The sequence below is a fragment of the Schistocerca americana genome, chromosome 2 (assembly GCF_021461395.2).
Source record: "Schistocerca americana isolate TAMUIC-IGC-003095 chromosome 2, iqSchAmer2.1, whole genome shotgun sequence".
Lineage (NCBI taxonomy): Eukaryota > Metazoa > Arthropoda > Insecta > Orthoptera > Acrididae > Schistocerca > Schistocerca americana.
The window spans coordinates 825,634,999-825,654,345 of NC_060120.1; the positions used below are offsets into that span (position 1 = coordinate 825,634,999).

General features: G+C 41.0%; 1 protein-coding gene across 1 annotated transcript in view; it reads left to right on the top strand.

Moving 5' to 3' along the window:
* Positions 1-19,347, top strand: part of LOC124595444 (mediator of RNA polymerase II transcription subunit 12) — a 371,808-nt gene that overhangs the window by 180,432 nt on the left and 172,029 nt on the right. The gene's annotated exons all lie outside the window — the stretch shown is intronic.

Sequence of the window (19,347 nt, forward strand, 5' to 3'; positions counted from 1 at the left end):
AACAAACTAAGTAATTTTTGGTTGTCATGGCATCTAATGACAGAAGTTTGGGCAGCTATCGTTTTTCTGGCGTAAGTAATTTAGGAACAAAGGTAAAACTCACTGAATATTGGAAGTGTTGAATCATCAGCAGGTACCTGAACAAGACTAGGTTTTGGACAAATTCTTTTTCAGGTAGAGTACACACACACACACACACACACACACACACACACAAACACTCTCTCTCTCTCTCTCTCTCTCTCTCTCTCTCTCTCTCTCTCTCTCTCTCTCTCTCTCTCTCTCTGCAGACTGAATATACAATTCCAGGACTGTAGATCTGCAGCTTCGCTGTGGTAAGAGGCTGTCTCAGGGGAAGTAGGAGAGGGGAGGAACGAAATAAGGAATGAAATGGGAGGGAGGGTTGGAGAAACGTGTGTAATGGGATGGAGGGAGGCAGCAGGTGCATGGGGTAGGAATGCAGGAATGTCATGCATCACATACAGTGATAAGCATGTGTGACAGGCACAGGCACCAGTGATTTTGGGCAGCACACAGCGAAGATGTTGTGGAGAAGGTGATTGGCAGAGGGTGACGGAACAAAGAGAGACTGCTGAGAAGAGTGTGTGGGTGCAGGATGAGTGAAGTTTGGGTCCTGGGGCAGGCTGGAAGGGTGTGTGAAGCACAGGGCTAGCGGAGATTGAGGACAGGACAAGTATGGGAGCAAGAAAGTGTTACAGGGAAATATCCATAACCTAGTTCCAAAAAATTGGTGTTTGGGGGGAGAAGGATCGAGATAGCACAGTTTGTAAAGCAGCCAGCCATTGAAATTGAGCATATGGTGTGTGTGTGTGTGTGTGTGTGTGTGTGTGTGTGTGTGTGTGTGTGGGCGGCGGGGTTCTTGGATCCGGACAGAGGTTTAAGTATGTGTGAGAATATGACATGGGAAACCTGTCTATGGAATGTGTTTGGGGATAGCGTCTGTCTGTGAAAACCTTAGTAAGATCTCTAGCGTACTGGGCAAGGCATTTCTCATCATTGTAGACAAACTGCCCAAGCTTGGGTAGGCAATATGAGAGTGATTATTTGGTATGGAAGGGATGACAGCTATCAAAAAGCAGGTACTGTTGGCGGTTAGGGAGCTTTATACGGACAGATGTATGGATGGAGCCATCAGAGAAGTGGAGGTCAATGTCCAGGAAGGTGGCATATTGGGCTGAGAAGGACAAAGTGGAGCAGATGAGAGAGATGGTATTGAGGCTATGGAAGAATGAGGATATGGTGTCTCGTCCCTGGGTCCGTATCATCCAAATATCACCAGTGAGCCTGTGCCAAAAAAGAGGTTTGACATTTTGCGTGGCTAAGAAGGTTTTCTCTAAATGCCCATAAACAAGCTTGGCATAGAAGGGAGCCGTGCAAGTGCCCATGGCTGTGCCACAAATTTATTTGTTTATCCTCCCCTCAAAGGAAAAGTAGTTATGTGTGAGGATTTTGCTAGCTAGGTGTATACGAAATAAGGTGATGGGTTGAGATGTGGAAGGACATTGGAAGAGATAGTGTTCAATAGCAACAAGGCTGTGGGCATGGTGGATGTCAGGGTGTACAGAGGTGGCATCAACAGTGATTAGCAGGGATCCAGGTTGAATGAGTTGGGAATGATTAGAGCTATTGAAGAAAGGGGCTTGTGTCTTTAATACATGAGGCCAGGTTGCATACAGATTGTTGAAGGCGTTAGTCAACAAGGGCAGAAACTCTTTGGGTAGGAGTACAACAACCAGCTACAGTGGAGTGTCCAGGATTGATGAGTTGATGGATTTTGCAAAGCATGTAGAAGGTAGGTGCATGAGCAGACTTTGGGGTGAAGAAGGAGATGGATTTGAGGGAGAGATTCTGGCATGAGCGTAAGGAGTTGAGTGGAGATTGGAGGCTGTGCTGGACCTCTAGGATGAAATCACTAAGGCAGGGCTTATTGGTTGAGTATTCAGACAGCAGTGGGTACCTTCTGCAAATTAATCACTGTGGTTCATCACAATAATGGTGGCACCTTTGTCTGCGGGGAGGGTGATTGAATGATGGACCGTCTTTAGATTATGGATTGTTGTTCTGTCCTCCGTTTGGGTGTTTATGTTCGAGGAAAGGGAACTGGGAAAGGTGGGTGAGGCCAAGTTGAGAACAAGGAATTCTTCAAAAGTAGCCAAGGATGGTTTACAACTGAGTGTGGGAGAGTTATGGTTGGATGGTGATATTAACTGGAAGGGGCAGAGTTCAGCGTTGCAATTTGGTTGGCTTTGATTGGAGGGCTTGGTGCAAAAAAGTGTTTCCGTTGCAGGACTCAAGAGAAGGAGAGTACAACTGTATAATTTTATTTGGTAACTATTTTCTTACAAATAAGAATTTCCAGTTAATTTATTAATTACTAATATAACATTCCCCCCCATGAACCATGGACATTGCCATTGGTGGGTAGGCTTGCGTGCCTCAGCGATACAGATAGCCGTACCGTAGGTGCAACCACAACGGAGGGGTATCTGTTGAGAGGCCAGACAAACGTGTGGTTCCTGAAGAGGGGCAGCAGCCTTTTCAGTAGTTGCAAGGGCAACAGTCTGGATGATTGACTGATCTGGCCTTGTAACAATAACCAAAACGGCCTTGCTGTGCTGGTACTGCGAACGGCTGAAAGCAAGGGGAAACTACAGCCGTAATTTTTCGCGAGGGCATGCAGCTTTACTGTATGATTACATGATGATGGCGTCCTCTTGGGTAAAATATTCCGGAGGTAAAATAGTCCCCCATTCGGATCTCCGGGCGGGGACTACTCAAGAGGATGTCGTTATCAGGAGAAAGAAAACTGGCGTTCTACGGATCGGAGCGTGGAATGTCAGATCCCTTAATCGGGCAGGTAGGTTAGAAAATTTAAAAAGGGAAATGGATAGGTTGAAGTTAGATATAGTGGGAATTAGTGAAGTTCGGTGGCAGGAGGAACAAGACTTCTGGTCAGGTGACTACAGGGTTATAAACACAAAATCAAATAGGGGTAATGCAGGAGTAGGTTTAATAATGAGTAGGAAAATAGGAATGCGGGTAAGCTACTACAAACAGCATAGAGAACGCATTATTGTGGCCAAGATAGACACGAAGCCCACACCTACTACAGTAGTACAAGTTTATATGCCAACTAGCTCTGCAGATGACGAAGAAATTGATGAAATGTATGATGAAATAAAAGAAATTATTCAGATTGTGAAGGGAGACGAAAATTTAATAGTCATGGGTGACTGGAATTCGAGTGTAGGAAAAGGGAGAGAAGGAAACATAGTAGGTGAATATGGATTGGGGGACAGAAATGAAAGAGGAAGCCGCCTGGTAGAATTTTGCACAGAGCACAACATAATCATAACTAACACTTGGTTTAAGAATCATGAAAGAAGGTTGTATACATGGAAGAACCCTGAAGATACTAAAAGGTATCAGATAGATTATATAATGGTAAGACAGAGATTTAGGAACCAGGTTTTAAATTGTAAGACATTTCCAGGGGCAGATGTGGACTCTGACCACAATCTATTGGTTATGACCTGTAGATTAAAACTGAAGAAACTGCAAAAAGGTGGGAATTTAAGGAGATGGGACCTGGATAAACTAAAAGAACCAGAGGTTGTACAGAGATTCAGGGAGAGCATAAGGGAGCAATTGACAGGAATGGGGGAAATAAATACAGTAGAAGAAGAATGGGGACAGAAATGAAAGAGGAAGCCGCCTGGTAGAATTTTGCACAGAGCACAACATAATCATAACTAACACTTGGTTTAAGAATCATGAAAGAAGGTTGTATACATGGAAGAACCCTGGAGATACTAAAAGGTATCAGATAGATTATATAATGGTAAGACAGAGATTTAGGAACCAGGTTTTAAATTGTAAGACATTTCCAGGGGCAGATGTGGACTCTGACCACAATCTATTGGTTATGACCTGTAGATTAAAACTGAAGAAACTGCAAAAAGGTGGGAATTTAAGGAGATGGGACCTGGATAAACTAAAAGAACCAGAGGCTGTACAGAGATTCAGGGAGAGCATAAGGGAGCAATTGACAGGAATGGGGGAAATAAATACAGTAGAAGAAGAATGGGTAGCTTTGAGGGATGAAGTAGTGAAGGCAGCAGAGGATCAAGTAGGTAAAAAGACGAGGGCTAGTAGAAATCCTTGGGTAACAGAAGAAATATTGAATTTAATTGATGAAAGGAGAAAATATAAAAATGCAGTAAGTGAAACAGGCAAAAAGGAATACAAACGTCTCAAAAATGAGATCGACAGGAAGTTCAAAATGGCTAAGCAGGGATGGCTAGAGGACAAATGTAAGGATGTAGAGGCCTATCTCACTAGGGGTAAGATAGATACCGCCTACAGGAAAATTAAAGAGACCTTTGGAGATAAGAGAACGACTTGTATGAATATCAAGAGCTCAGATGGAAACCCAGTTCTAAGCAAAGAAGGGAAAGCAGAAAGGTGGAAGGAGTATATAGAGGGTCTATACAAGGGTGATGTACTTGAGGACAATATTATGGAAATGGAAGAGGATGTAGATGAAGATGAAATGGGAGATACGATACTGCGTGAAGAGTTTGACAGAGCACTGAAAGACCTGAGTCGAAACAAGGCCCCCGGAGTAGACAATATTCCATTGGAACTACTGACGGCCGTGGGAGAGCCAGTCCTGACAAAACTCTACCATCTGGTGAGCAAGATGTATGAAACAGGCGAAATACCCTCAGACTTCAAGAAGAATATAATAATTCCAATCCCAATGAAAGCAGGTGTTGACAGATGTGAAAATTACCGAACTATCAGCTTAATAAGTCACAGCTGCAAAATACTAACACGAATTCTTTACAGACAAATGGAAAAACTAGTAGAAGCCAACCTCGGAGAGGATCAGTTTGGATTCCGTAGAAACACTGGAACACGTGAGGCAATACTGACCTTACAACTTATCTTAGAAGAAAGATTAAGGAAAGGCAAACCTACGTTTGTAGCATTTGTAGACTTAGAGAAAGCTTTTGACAATGTTGACTGGAATACTCTCTTTCAAATTCTAAAGGTGGCATGGGTAAAATACAGGGAGCGAAAGGCTATTTACAATTTGTACAGAAACCAGATGGCAGTTATAAGAGTCGAGGGACATGAAAGGGAAGCAGTGGTTGGGAAGGGAGTAAGACAGGGTTGTAGCCTCTCCCCGATGTTGTTCAATCTGTATATTGAGCAAGCAGTAAAGGAAACAAAAGAAAAATTCGGGGTAGGTATTAAAATTCATGGAGAAGAGATAAAAACTTTGAGGTTCGCCGATGACATTGTAATTCTGTCAGAGACAGCAAAGGACTTGGAAGAGCAGTTGAATGGAATGGACAGTGTCTTGAAAGGAGGATATAAGATGAACATCAACAAAAGCAAAACAAGGATAATGGAATGTAGTCTAATTAAGTTGGGTGATGCTGAGGGAATTAGATTAGAAAATGAGACACTTAAAGTAGTAAAGGAGTTTTGCTATTTGGGGAGCAAAATAACTGATGATGGTCGAAGTAGAGAGGATATAAAATGTAGACTGGCAATGGCAAGGAAAGCGTTTCTGAAGAAGAGAAATTTGTTAACATCCAGTATTGATTTAAGTGTCAGGAAGTCATTTCTGAAAGTATTCGTATGGAGTGTAGCCATGTATGGAAGTGAAACATGGACGATAAATAGTTTGGACAAGAAGAGAATAGAAGCTTTCGAAATGTGGTGCTACAGAAGAATGCTGAAGATTAGATGGGTAGATCACATAACTAATGAGGAGGTATTGAATAGGATTGGGGAGGAGAGAAGTTTGTGGCACAACTTGACCAGAAGAAGGGATCGGTTGGTAGGACGTGTTCTGAGGCATCAAGGGATCACCAATTTAGTATTGGAGGGCAGCGTGGAGGGTAAAAATCGTAGAGGGAGACCAAGAGATGAATACACTAAGCAGATTCAGAAGGATGTAGGTTGCAGTAGGTACTGGGAGATGAAAAATCTTGCACAGGATAGAGTAGCATGGAGAGCTGCATCAAACCAGTCTCAGGACTGAAGACCACAACAACAACAACAATATAACATTGCTTACCATCAGATTATTGGTATATTAACTGCTTATTAATTAAGATCCTAATGCTTTCTAATATGCCCTGTACTTTTAAATGGATACTCCAAGGTTTACAATACAGCCGGAAAACAGAAGGTCTTAATCAGGCTAAAGAGTTGAAATCTAACATTGTGTAGTCGTCAATCCCAAGACTGGTTTGATGCAGCTCTCCATGGTAAACTATTCTGTAAAAGCCTCATCATCTCTGCACAACTACTGCAGCATAAATCCATTTGAATTTATGTAATATATGCACCCTTGGTCTCCATCCACAATTTTTACTTCCCACAATTCTCTCCACTACCAAATTAATTATTCCTTGATATCCCAAGGTGTGTCCTATCAACTAATTCCTTCTTTTATTCAAGTTGTGTCATCAATTTCATTTTTCCACAATATGGTTCAGTTTCTCTTCATTAGTTACTTGATCTACCCATCTAATCTTCAGCATTATTCTACAGCACCATATTTCAAAAGCTTCTATTCTTTTATTGTCTGAACCATTTATCATCCCTGTTTCACATCCATACAAGGTTAAACTTAAGCTAAATATTTTATTGCTATTAAATTCCTCATTTTCATAAATGTTTATCTTTCCATAGCCAATCTGCATTTTAAATTCTCTCTACTTCAGCCATCATCAGTTATTTTTCTGCCCAAATAGCACAACTCATCTACTACTTTTAGTGTCTCATTTCCTACTCCTTCAGCGTAACATCATTTAATTCACTGCATTTCGTTATCTTTGTTTTACTTTTGTTGATTTTCATCTTACAACCTGTTTTCAAGACACTATCCATTCTGTTCAACAGCTCATCCAAGTCCTTTGCTGTCTCTGACAGAATTACAATGATGTCAGCAAACCTCAAAAGTTTTTATTTCTTTTCCCTAAACTTTAATTCCCTTTCCATGTTTCTCGTAGGTTTCCTTTATTGCCTGCTCGGCGTAGAGATTGAATAATGCTGGGGACAGGTTACAATCCTCCTTTCTCAATCACTGCTTCCCTTTCATGTCCTTCAACTCTTAGAACTGAAGTCTGATTTTTGTGCACGCTATAAACAACCTTTTGCTCCCTGTGTTTTTTCCTTGCTACCTTAAAAATTTTAACAATCGTTGTCCAGTCGGCATTGTCAAAAGCTTTTCTAAACCTAATGGTGTAAGTGGAGGCTTGCCTCTCTCCAGCATATCTTTAAGATAAGTTACAGGTTCTGTATTTCCTCAATGACCCTACATTGCTCCAGAGCACAAACTGGCCTCCCCGAGATTGGCTTCTGCCACATTTACCATTCTCTTGTAAATAATTTGTGCCAGTATTTTGCAGCCATGACTTGTCAAACTGATAATTCAGTAATATTCACAACTTTCAGTATGTGCGTAATTGGAACTGGATTATTACATTCTTCTTGAAGTCTGAGGGTATGTTGTCTGTCTCACATACGAGGGTTACCCAGAAAGTAATGCACCACATTTTTTTCTCAGCCGAAAACAATGCTACGAATGTGTGAAATGTTACGTATGTATTATTTGGAGTCTCCTGAGTGGCCAGGCCAAGTTTCTGTCACTTCCAACAGATAGCATTGCTGCAGGACAGTTTCAAAATGGCATCTGTAGGTGATGTACATTACAAGCAATGTGCCGTCATTGAATTTCTCACTGTAGAGAAAGAAACTGTGGGGAATATTCTCAAACACTTGTCCAAAGTCTGTGGAGCATCTGCTGTCTACAGAAGTACATTTAGTTGCAGGTCACAGAGGGTGAGATCATCAGAAGGCAGTTCAGTGGAGCTCCACAATTTGCAGCAGTCAGGGAGACCATCCACAGCTATCACACCTGACAGCCCTGACCTAGCCCCCTTGGACTTCCACTTGTCTGGGCCATTAAAGGATGCCATTCATGGAAGACATTTTGAGGACAATGAGGAGGTGATTCACACAGTGAAGCACTGGCTCTGCCACCAGACAATGATTGGTACCAACAGGGCATATGCACCCTTGTTTCACGCTGGAGGAAGACCATAGAATGGGATGGAGATTATGTGGAAAAATAGGGTGTGTAGATAAAACGCCATTGTTTCCTGTGTGTAATTCTCATTATGTTCAATAAAGAATTGTTGAGGGAAAAAAATGTGGTGCATTACTTTCAGGGGAACCCTTGTGTCTTGTACACTAGATGGATTAGTTATGTTGTACCTGGCTCTCCCAGGGATCTCTGTAGTTTTGAGGGTATGTCCTCTACTCCAGGAGCTTTATTTCAACTTAGGTCCAACAGTGCTCTGTCAAAATCTTCTTTCATCTACTTCCTCTTCCTTTTCTGTAATATTGTCTTCAGTATCATTACCCTGGTATAGCCCTTCGATATATTCCTTCCACATTTGCCTTCTTTGCTAGTATTGGCTTGTCATCTGAGCCCTTGATATTCAAACAGCTGCTTTTCTTTTCACAAAACATCTCTTTAATTTTGCTATAGGTGCCATCTGTCTTTCACCTATATATGCAGGCTTCTACAGCCTTGCATTTGTCCTCTAGTCATTCCTGCTAAATCATTTTGCACTTTCTGCCAATCTAATTTTTAAACATCTGTATTTTCATTTGCTATATTTTCATAGTTTCTGCTTCAATCAATTAAATTCAGTATCTCCTGTGTTATCCATCGATCTCTACCACACCTTGTCTTTTTACCTATTTGATATTTTGCTGCATTACAGTCAACCATTGCCTAATATTCCCTCTGACACTCACAATAACTTTTGATTGTTTCAAATTATCCAGGTCCTATCTCCTTAATTTCAAAGCTCTTTTGTAATTTCTTCAGTTTTAGTGTGCTGTTCATCTGTTTTCTAATCTATCTATCTTCTGTATATATAGGTTTGTGTATATAACTTGGAAGTATTTCATGTAAATTAGCTGAGCTGTGATGTGTTACATTTCTCCACCATTGTGAAAATATGCTATTGCCATCTAGCAGTGTATGTCAGAGCTCTTTGGAATCGGGGTAGCTTTCATGGTGCTTCATACCAATGTTTTGTGGCAGTGGGTGCTTTGTACCAGTGTTCCATAGCAAATGATGCTGTGTACAAATGCTGTGTGGCAGAGGGTGCATATAACCAATTTTGATCAAGTGAGATGGCACATTGGTTAGCACATTGGACTCACATTCAGGAGGATGATGGTTCAAATCCTCATCTGACCATCCAGATTTTGATTTCCATTATTTCCCTAAAGCACTCCAGGGAGGTGGCAGGATGGTTCCTTTGAAAGGGCTTGGCCTATTTACTTCACCATCCTTGAAACGTTCTGAGGGTGTGCTCTGCCCCTAATGACTTGACACATCAAATGAATTCGCAATTGCGAGTAAGGACTACCATCAACTGTAGAGTGGAACAACGACAATGAAAATTTGTACCAGACCGGGACTCAAACCCAGACTTCCCGCTTATAACGAGCGGCACTGCAATATTGTATGCTAATGACATGATGTTGATGAGACATTAACCTAATCTACTTTCCTTCCTTCTTAGTTTTGTGTGGCAGAGGGTGCTTCGTACCAGTGTTGTGTGGTAGAAGTTGCTTCATACTGATTTTCTTTGGGCAGAGAATGCTTTGTACCACATTGCGTGACAGAGGTAGTTTTGTATCAGTTGTATGAGGCAGAGGGTACTTCATACCAATGTTGACTCGCAGAGGATACTTTTTATCTGTGTTATGTGCCAGAAGATGCAACCTACTGTTGTTACTTGTCAAAGGGTGCAACCTGCTGTTGTTGCATGGCAGAGAGTGTGACCACTGTTGTTGCACGGCAGAGAGTGCAACCACTGTTGTTGCACGGCAGAGAGTGCAACCACTGTTGTTGCACAGCAGAGAGTGCAACCACTGTTGTTGCATGGCAGAGGGTGCTTCATGTCAATGTTGCCTGACAGAAAGTGCTTCATATCATTGTTGCATGGTTGAGGGTGCTGCATAACAATTTTACATTGCAATGAGTGTGTCGTACCAATGTTGTGTGGTGAAGAATGTTTCTTACCAATTTTACGTGGCACAGGGTAATTCGTAACAATGTGTTATGGTAGAGGGTACATCGCACTGATGTTGCATGGTATAAGGTGCTTCGTAGTGTTACTATGTTGTGAAATGCAGGAAAATTCAAACATTAAATTTAGCTCACACCAGACTGGCACTGAAGTCAGCACCCAACAAGTGGACGTTGCTTGCTTCGAACTAGCTTAGCAGTCAGGCAGACCAGGTGCTCGCAGTAGATCGCAGCTTCCATCATAGTCATGAGATGCCACACACCAGACACCAATTAAATATAGAATAGGAAACATTTGTACCTACTGAGAACTTTCTTGGTTTGCACTGCTTAAATTATTTAAGTTATATGAAAATGATAATACTCAATTACATAGCATTGTTTCTGAATTTTAATCATAACTCCATGCAGTGGGCCGTAAGCAAAATTATTGTTATGCTACACAAGTTGTCTGGTTGTAGACACGTGTCGCTACCAGCTTGAAGCCCTGACAGCTCGCTGGTAACCAATAATTTATGGTCATAGTCCTCATCTGCCCTTGGAAATGTCTTACAGTTTAAAATCAGATTCTGAAGTCTTTGTATTATCATTACGTTAGGTTGGTGCATAAGTTTGTAGCATTTTTCCATAAGTTCGCTGAACACAACAGATACAGATAATAGAGACTTTGGTTATCAATAATGTATTCACCTTCATTATTTACAACAGTCTGCAGAGGTTTGGGTAACTTGTCCAATTCCTCGACTGTAGGAATTGTGTGGTTTTGAAATGAAGAACTTGTGAAGCCATGTTCGGAATGCATTTTCATCCAGAAACAAAGTTTCTTGTAGGTTGTTCAATAAAGAACAGAAAAGTTGAAAATCTGAGGGTGCAAGGTCAGGTGAGCAGTGGATGCAGAATGACTTTACAACACAATTCCTGTACAGTGTTTTTTGTCAGTCTGGCAGAATGCGGGTGGGTATTATCATGGAGCAGCATCACTTCACACAGTGTTCCTGGTCACTGTTCTTGGATTACATCTGCAAGATGTCTCAGTTGTTGACAATAAATGTCAACAGTGGTGGTTATACCTCGAGGTAGCAGTTCATTTTGCACTGCACCATCGGTGTTCCCCCCAGATAAATAATATTATCTTTTCTGGGTGAGTGCAGGTCTTTGTTTGGTGAGTTGATGCTTTGTTTGGACTCATTCATTCCTTCTTTTTCCTTATGCTAGCATAAAGACGCCGTTTCTCATGACCAGTAATTATGCCAGTTGATTAAGAGCAAACAGAGCTGCACATGTGGCCACCTACTGATTTTGACTTAGACCATGTGGTGCCCATACATTCGATTTTTGAACCTTCCCCATTGCATACAAATCTTGTATGATGGTGGAATGATCACAGTTCATCACATTTGCCAGTTCTCGAGTACACTAAAATTTGCCATTGTGGATTAATGTGTTTAAACAGTCTTCATCAAACACCAAAGGTCTTCTTGAAAGTGTAGAGTCACTAATGTCAAAACAATACTCCTAAAAATGAGAAAAACCATTTTTTTGCTGTGCTCTGTCCAATGGCATTATCTGCACACAAGTCAACTGGCATTCCATTTCCTTGTGTCCACAGTTCCATTCACTATCTCCAAATGACAAAGTGACATTATGTAAACTCAAATAGCAACAGTGAACTACAAATAAAAAATGACAATTGATAAATAAAACCATAGCAACCATAATACCAACGTGCAAAACAAAAACAATACAAACTTATGCACCAACCTAATATAATCAGTGTGAAACCTTCCATTGTACCTCCAGGTCCCTTTTGTGTATACAGTGTCCTTATGTGATTCCCATAACTTCTGAAACTTCCTGGCAGATTAAAACTGTGTGCCGGACCGAGACTCGAACTCAGGACCTTTGCCTTTCGCGGGCAAGTGCTCTACCAACTGAGCTACCCAAGCACGACTCACACCCCGTCCTCACAGCTTTACTTCTGCCAGTACCTCGTCTCCTACCTTTCAAACTTTACAGAAGCTCTCCTGCGAACCTCGCAGAACTAGCACTCCTGAAAGAAAGGATATTGCGGAGACATGGCTTAGCCACAGCCTAGGAGATGTTTCCAGAATGAGATTTTCACTCAGCAGCGGAGTGTGCGCTGATGTGAAACTTCCTGGCAGATTAAAACTGTGCGCCGGACCGAGACTCGAACTCGGGACCTTTGCTCAGTTGGTAGAGCGCTTGCCTGCGAAAGGCAAAGGTCCCGAGTTCGAGTCTCGGTCCGGCACACACCCAAATGGTCCCATACCATATGTTGAGGACTTTGCTGTGAACAACAATGACACCAGTTATTTAGACTGTGCCTTTTACCAGCTTCCCACAGCCCCCAAAGACATTCCATCTGTTTTGAATTATTTGAATTCACATCTGTTTTGAATTATTTGAATTCAATCAGGCACCATTTTAGTTATACAACAGTGCACAAAAATTTTATTGTTTCATGGACAACATAATGCATTGTCTTGATTGAAACTTCCTGGTAGATTAAAACTGTGTGCCAGACTGAAACTCGAACTCGGGACCTTTGCCTTTCGTGGGCAAGTGCTCTCAGTTCTGCAAGGTTCGCAGGAGAGCTTCTGTAAAGTTTGGAATGTAGGAGACGAGGTACTGGCAGAAGTAAAGCTGTGAGGACGGGGCGTGAGTCGTGCTTGGGTAGCTCAGTTGGTAGAGTACTTGCCCGCGAAAAGCAAAGGTTCCGAGTTCTAGTCTCGGTCTGGCACACAGTTTTAATCTGCCAGCAAGTTTCATATCAGCGCATACTCCGCTGCAGAGTGAAAATTTCGTTCTGGCATTATCTTGATTTCTTTTATGTCTATGTTGATGACTTTCTCATTATGTCACGCAAGGAAGCAGACCATCTCCAAAGCATACCCAGCCAATTACGAGAATATGGTTTTGTGATCAATAGTTCTAAATGTATATTTGGAGTAGAAAAATGTTAATTAGGATAGATTGCTACTCACCTCATAGAGAAGGCTTTGGGCATCACACAGGCATCCTTTCCACCCCTCTCATAATGGTATTCCGCTGCCCACACAACCTATCAGTATCGTTATCTGTTCTTATTCCATCCCTGTTCCCAAACCTGTGCCTTATGGCTCACATTCTGTAATAGACTAAGATGTAAAACCTGCCCCACACCCCTCCCACTGCCACCTACTTTAGTCCTGTCACAAGCATTTCCCACTCTGTCAAAAACAGGACTACATCTGATAGCAGTTATGTGGTCTACCAACTTGGCTATAACCACTGTGTGGCATTCTACGTGGGCATGATGACTAGCAGGCAGTCTGTCCCCTTTGAACGCCACCACCTAACTGGCCAAGTGACAACTGGGCCACTCAGTTATTGAGCAAGCAACACTACATGATGTGCTTGACTGAAACAACTGCTTCACAACTTGTGCATGCTGCCTGAGTACTTCCACCAAGAATTGCTTTTTGGAATTGTGCTGATGGAAATACTCCCTGCGACACATTCTCTTAATCCCCTGGGCTCAATCTTTGCTAGTCCCTGTTTGTCACCTACATCTTTGCCATTCTCTGTTCCCTTTCCAGCCTCACAAATATCTCTCCCCCCCCCCCCCCCCCCCCCCAAGTGCACTTTCATACTCCTTGCCATTTCTCTACTTATCTCCTTTGCTGCACCTAGCAGTCCACTATCCTGTCTCTGACAAGCCCGTGCACGCTCCCACAAGCAGTCCTGCACAATTTCCCTTCACCCCTTCCCTTCTATCCCTCCCTCTTCTCTTTGCCCCCCCCCCCACACACACACACACACACACACACATCTCCTCTATACTACTGGTTATCTGAAGGCAGAGACTGTTTTAGAATAGACAGCCAAGGCAAATTGTAGCAATATGAACTTAGAAGACACTGTTGTAGGAACTGTTGCTCACCTGTCAGTAAAAACAGATATAGATCTTATAGTGGCTTCATCATCACCTTTGATCAGATTGACTTTACAGCAGTTTATCATCAGTCTATTATCTGAATTAATTTAAGGCCAAAACCTGTAAGCAGCTCTCTCTTGTGTAAGAAAATTTTGTCAAATGTTTCCAAGTCAGTAAGTCACACTTTTTACTTACCATTACACCTTTTACTAACCACAGCCACCATAATTACCATACCAAACTGGTGCTTCAAATACAACATCTCAGCTTTGTCAAGCAGTTTACAGTGACATCTGACACATTGACAGTGAGCAAAATATGCTGGTGGGCTAGCTATACAGGGTGATTCATGAAGATGTGCAAATATTTTAATATGTTATTCTACAAGTAAAACTGAAGAAAAGAGTTCACATAAACATAGGTCCACAAATGTTTAGTTACAGACTTATGGCTAGCAAAAGATTTTGTCTGAAATTTACCAACTTTGCTAATATAAAGTCATCGCAAAACTGAACGAGTTTAAAGTAAAGCGTGATTTCCATTTATTTTTGTTGTTATTGGTCTGGTGAATCTAATAAAACATGTCCCAGATGTATATTTGCAGTAGTTTTCCAGAACATCCAGAGAAGCAAAGATTATTATACAAGTACATTTGTTTACTTTCCATTAAGAAAGTAGAAACATTTATGTCATTGTTGGCAACCGTCAGTAAGTTGTTTCAGTCGTTTCCTAACCTTTAAATGAGTTAATTTTCTGTATTTTTCAGTGAAATAACATAATAACCACAGTGTATTTAATTGAAACCACATAGTAACTGTTGCAGTTTGTAGATTATTTATGAAATAGGGATGCCTTTCAAATTTATGACACAGGAAGACTCCAATATGGCGTTTGTTTATGACAAATGTGATGGTAATGCTACGGCTGCAGTTAACGAATATCGCATATGTTATCCAACTCTGAGGATTCCAAATGCACGAACCATTAGCGGAGTATTTTGAATGTTACCAGAGACAGGTTTTCTACCTAGCGTTCATAGTCAGCATGAGCGCTCGATACGTGATGAGGATAATGTGGATGCTGCTCAATGTAGCCGAAGTACCAGTACACGACATATCTCTCAACAATTAGGCATTTCACAGTCTAAGGTATGGCATAACTGAAGTACAATAGTCTGCATCCTTACCATAAAAAAGTGCATCATTTACATCCGTGAGATCCTGTCCTTTGCTTGGAGTTGTGCAACTGGTTAAATACTAATTGACAGTTACACAAATACATTTTATTTACTGATGAGGCACAATTTACTCGAGATGGTATAAGCAGTTTACATAATGAGCATGTGTGATCTGAAGCAAACCCACATGCAACAGTCCAGTGCAACTTCCAGCAGAAATTTAGCATAAATGTGTAGTGTGGTGTAATCAACACACACTTTATTGGACCATTCATTTTCCCAGGACGTCTAACTGGTGAGGCCTACTTACAATTCCTTCAAGAAGAAATGCCCTGCTTGCTCAAAGATGGCCCACTTGCTATGCGATTGCAAATGTATTTTCAATATGATGGCATGCCTCCACATTTTGCCAACACTGTTACTACACCTTCAAGTGAACATTTTCCCCAGAAATGGATTGGTCGTAGTGCTACAAGTCTGTGGCCACCCAGATTGCCCGAGCTAACACCAATGGATTTTTGTGTGTGAGGATGGATGAAAGACATCATTTAGGAGGACAAAGTCAGTACACGTGAGGCATTACTTGCTCGCATTATGAATGCAATAGACGAAATTAAGAACAATCCTGTGAAACTGAAACAAGTAACAAAATCTGTTCATACAAGTGCAGCTAAATGTGTTGCACTTGGTGGAGACGTTTTTGAACATTTATTGCGAATGTATCGTGAAATTGTATGTACTCTGTACAACTTCCTTAACATTGAGCTTTGTTTCTTCTGGTTTAATATGAATTCACATGTGCTATGGCGTTTATAAAAGCAGATTATCTGACATATTCATATAGTTTCAGTTAACATTATTACCATCATTTTTCCAAAATTAAATTCTCTACAACTTCTGTTGAAAACTTTGTGCAATTGTCTGGAATTTAAAAAACAAATTGGGCCAAGTAGTTAATAAATTAAAAAAATTACAAAATTTATGCCTGCTTCTCTGGATGTTCTGGAAAACTACTGCAGATACACATCTGGGACATGTTTTATTAGATTCAGCAGATCAATAACAAAAAATAAATGGAAATTGTGCTTTACTTTATCCTCGTACAGTTTTGTGATGGCTTCATATTGGCGAATTGCTAAATTTCAGGCAAAATCTTTTATTAGCCGTAACTCTGTAACTAAACATTTGTGGACCTATGTTTATATGAACTTTTCTTTGTAGTTTAACTTGTAGAATAACATATTAAAATATTTGCATATCTTCATGTATTGTAACCAAAGAACTATAGATTTTGTGAATCTTTTCCTTTTTTGTGATAGTTTTTGTCCATTGTAATTTTACTGCCTACATTGAAGTTGACCCCCACCCTTGGTCAGGTGGGAGGTTGTTTCGAGATGTGGAGAGCACCGAAAGGCCTCCCAATTTGTCTGAGAAACAGTTTTCCAGTGCTGCCTGTGATTAATAATGATCCTAAGCTAACTGCAGTTGTGTGCTATTTCAGAGGAAGCCTCTTGGCCTGCAGGATCTGGGCGTTCACAGAGGTTAGGATTTTTGGTGGTTGGGAGCTCCAGCATTAGGCATGCGAGGACTGCCTAGGAGGGGAAGAAATCCAGTTTGCACTCTGTTTGCATACTGAGAAGAATCATCCCAGATGTGGATGTGGTCCTTCCGAATCCCACGAAGAGCCCATGATGCAGCCAACTGCAAGTGGTGCTCCTTTCATTATTAATTATGTGTGTTGCATTGTTGGATTGAAAGAGTTTCTTCCCTTGATATGTAGGCAAAAATATGTGTTTAAAGCCAGTGGTAAGTGTAAAACATCATCTGAAATTGTACTGAAAATGCTCTCTTCAAAAATTACACAAAGAAGATAAGGACACTAATAGTTTCTACAAAAAAAAACTCTGCCTTGAAATCTGGCAGAAGATCCGAAGAGAGTCTGGTCATATGTAATGTATACCAGTAGCAAGCCTTGACAATACCTTCACTGCATGATAGCAGTGGTAATGTGACAGATGGCAGTACCAGTTGAGTGAAGTACTAAACATAGTGTTATAATATTACTTCACCAAAGAAGATACCCTAAATACTATTCCAGAATACAAAATCAAGAATAGCTGCTTACATGAGTAATTTGGGATTAGATATCCTCTGTGTAGTGAAGCAACTGAAGTCAATAAAGGCAGTTAGTCTGGTGTCGGAAGCTGCGAAAGTTGAACGTGCGCCAGGGGGTATGGACCTGGATACTCACAAAGGCTCTGTGTTCCTGCGCATGCCTGCGCCACAAGCCTCGCCGTGCAAATGCGCCTCTCTCCGTACCACGTGAAGTCTGCGGCACTACCCCAGCAGTCTGGTACTCACCATAGTTCGCATATGCATGTCGTCCATACTGCATTCCAGTTCAGTGTTTTGAGATACTTACTGTTGTTGTTTGGAGTGTTCCTGTGTTGTTGTTGTCTTGCCGTGTTCATCACCTCAGTTCTTGCTTGCTTGCTTCGTGTTGTGCCCAAGTTGGTTGTAGTGTCTGTCATCCCCTACTTGTTTATCTGTCCTGTCTGTTCGTTGTTAGTGATACCTCCAGCGGCTCCCCCACCTGGTGGCTTTGCATCTCCATTCTCTGCCGTGCACCGCTCGCTGGTCACTTGCAGCTATAACAGTTACGTTGCTATTGGAGTATGCTGATGAAATAGCTCCATTTCTAACAGTCATGTAGTATCAGTCACTCGACTAAAAGTCTGTACTTAAAGACTCCAAAATTGCATGGGTCACCTCAGTACACAACAAAGGAAATAGAAGTAATTAGCTGAATTACAGACCCATATCATTGACATCGATTTGTAGTAAGATTTTAGAATGTGTACTGTTTCCTAATATTATGAAATATCCCGAGGGGAGGGAAGGCAACAATTTATTGACACATGATTAGGACATACATCATTTTTGTGAAACGCAGCTGCCTGTTTAAGTGAAGTAATGACTGCTATTGACAGAGAATCTCAAGTTGATTTCATATTTCTAGATTTACAGAAGACTTTTGACACCATTCCTCACAAGCAGCTTCTAATGATGTTGTGTGCATCTGGAGCATCCTCTAAGTTGTTGTGCGTATGGATTTCTGACATTCAGTGAGATAGGAACTGTTCATAGGAAGTGACAGGATGTCATCTGTGAAACAGAAATGATGTGTGGAGTCCCCAAAAAAGTGTTATGGGGTCTCTGCAGTTCTTAATGTGTATAAATGATCAGGTGACAATCTGAGCAGCCCTCTTAGATTATTTGCAAATGATGTTGCCATTTACCATCTGATGCTCATCAGAATATCAAAACAAATTGTAAAAGGATTTAGAGAAGTTATCTGCATGTTACAAAAAGTGACAGTTGACTCAAAAGGTAAAAAGTGTGAAATCCTCCACATGAGTACTAAAAACAAATGCTATTAGGTTTAGGCTAGGCAATAAATCATGCAGATTTAAAAGTTATCAATTCAACTAAATACCTAAAGATTATAATTATAAACAACTAAAACTGGAACCATCACATAGAAAGTGTTGTGGGAAAGGTGAACCAAAGACGGTGTTTTATTGGCAGAACACTTAAAAGATGAAACAAATCTATTAATGATACTGCCTAAACTATGCTTGTCCATCCACTTCTGGAATATTGTTCTGCAGTATGGGACTCTAACCAGATAGACTGACAGAGGATATCGAAAAATTCAAAGAAGAACAGTTAATTTTGTATTATCACAAGATGGAGGGGAGTGCCACGGGTATGATAAGCAAGCTGGAGTGGCAGTCATTAAAACAAGATCATTTTTTCACTATGGTGAGATATTTTCATGAAATTCCAATCATCAACTTTTCTCCTCCAAATGCGAAAATATTTTATTGACTTACATAGGGACAAATGACCATTATAATAAAATAAGATAAAAAAGAGCTTACATGGAAAGATTTGAGCGCTCATTTTTCTCATGTACTACGCTAGAGTGGATCAGTTGAGGAAACTCTAAAAGTGGTTCTGTGAACCCCTTGTGAAGCACATAAGTGTGAATTGCAGAGTAAAGATATTGAT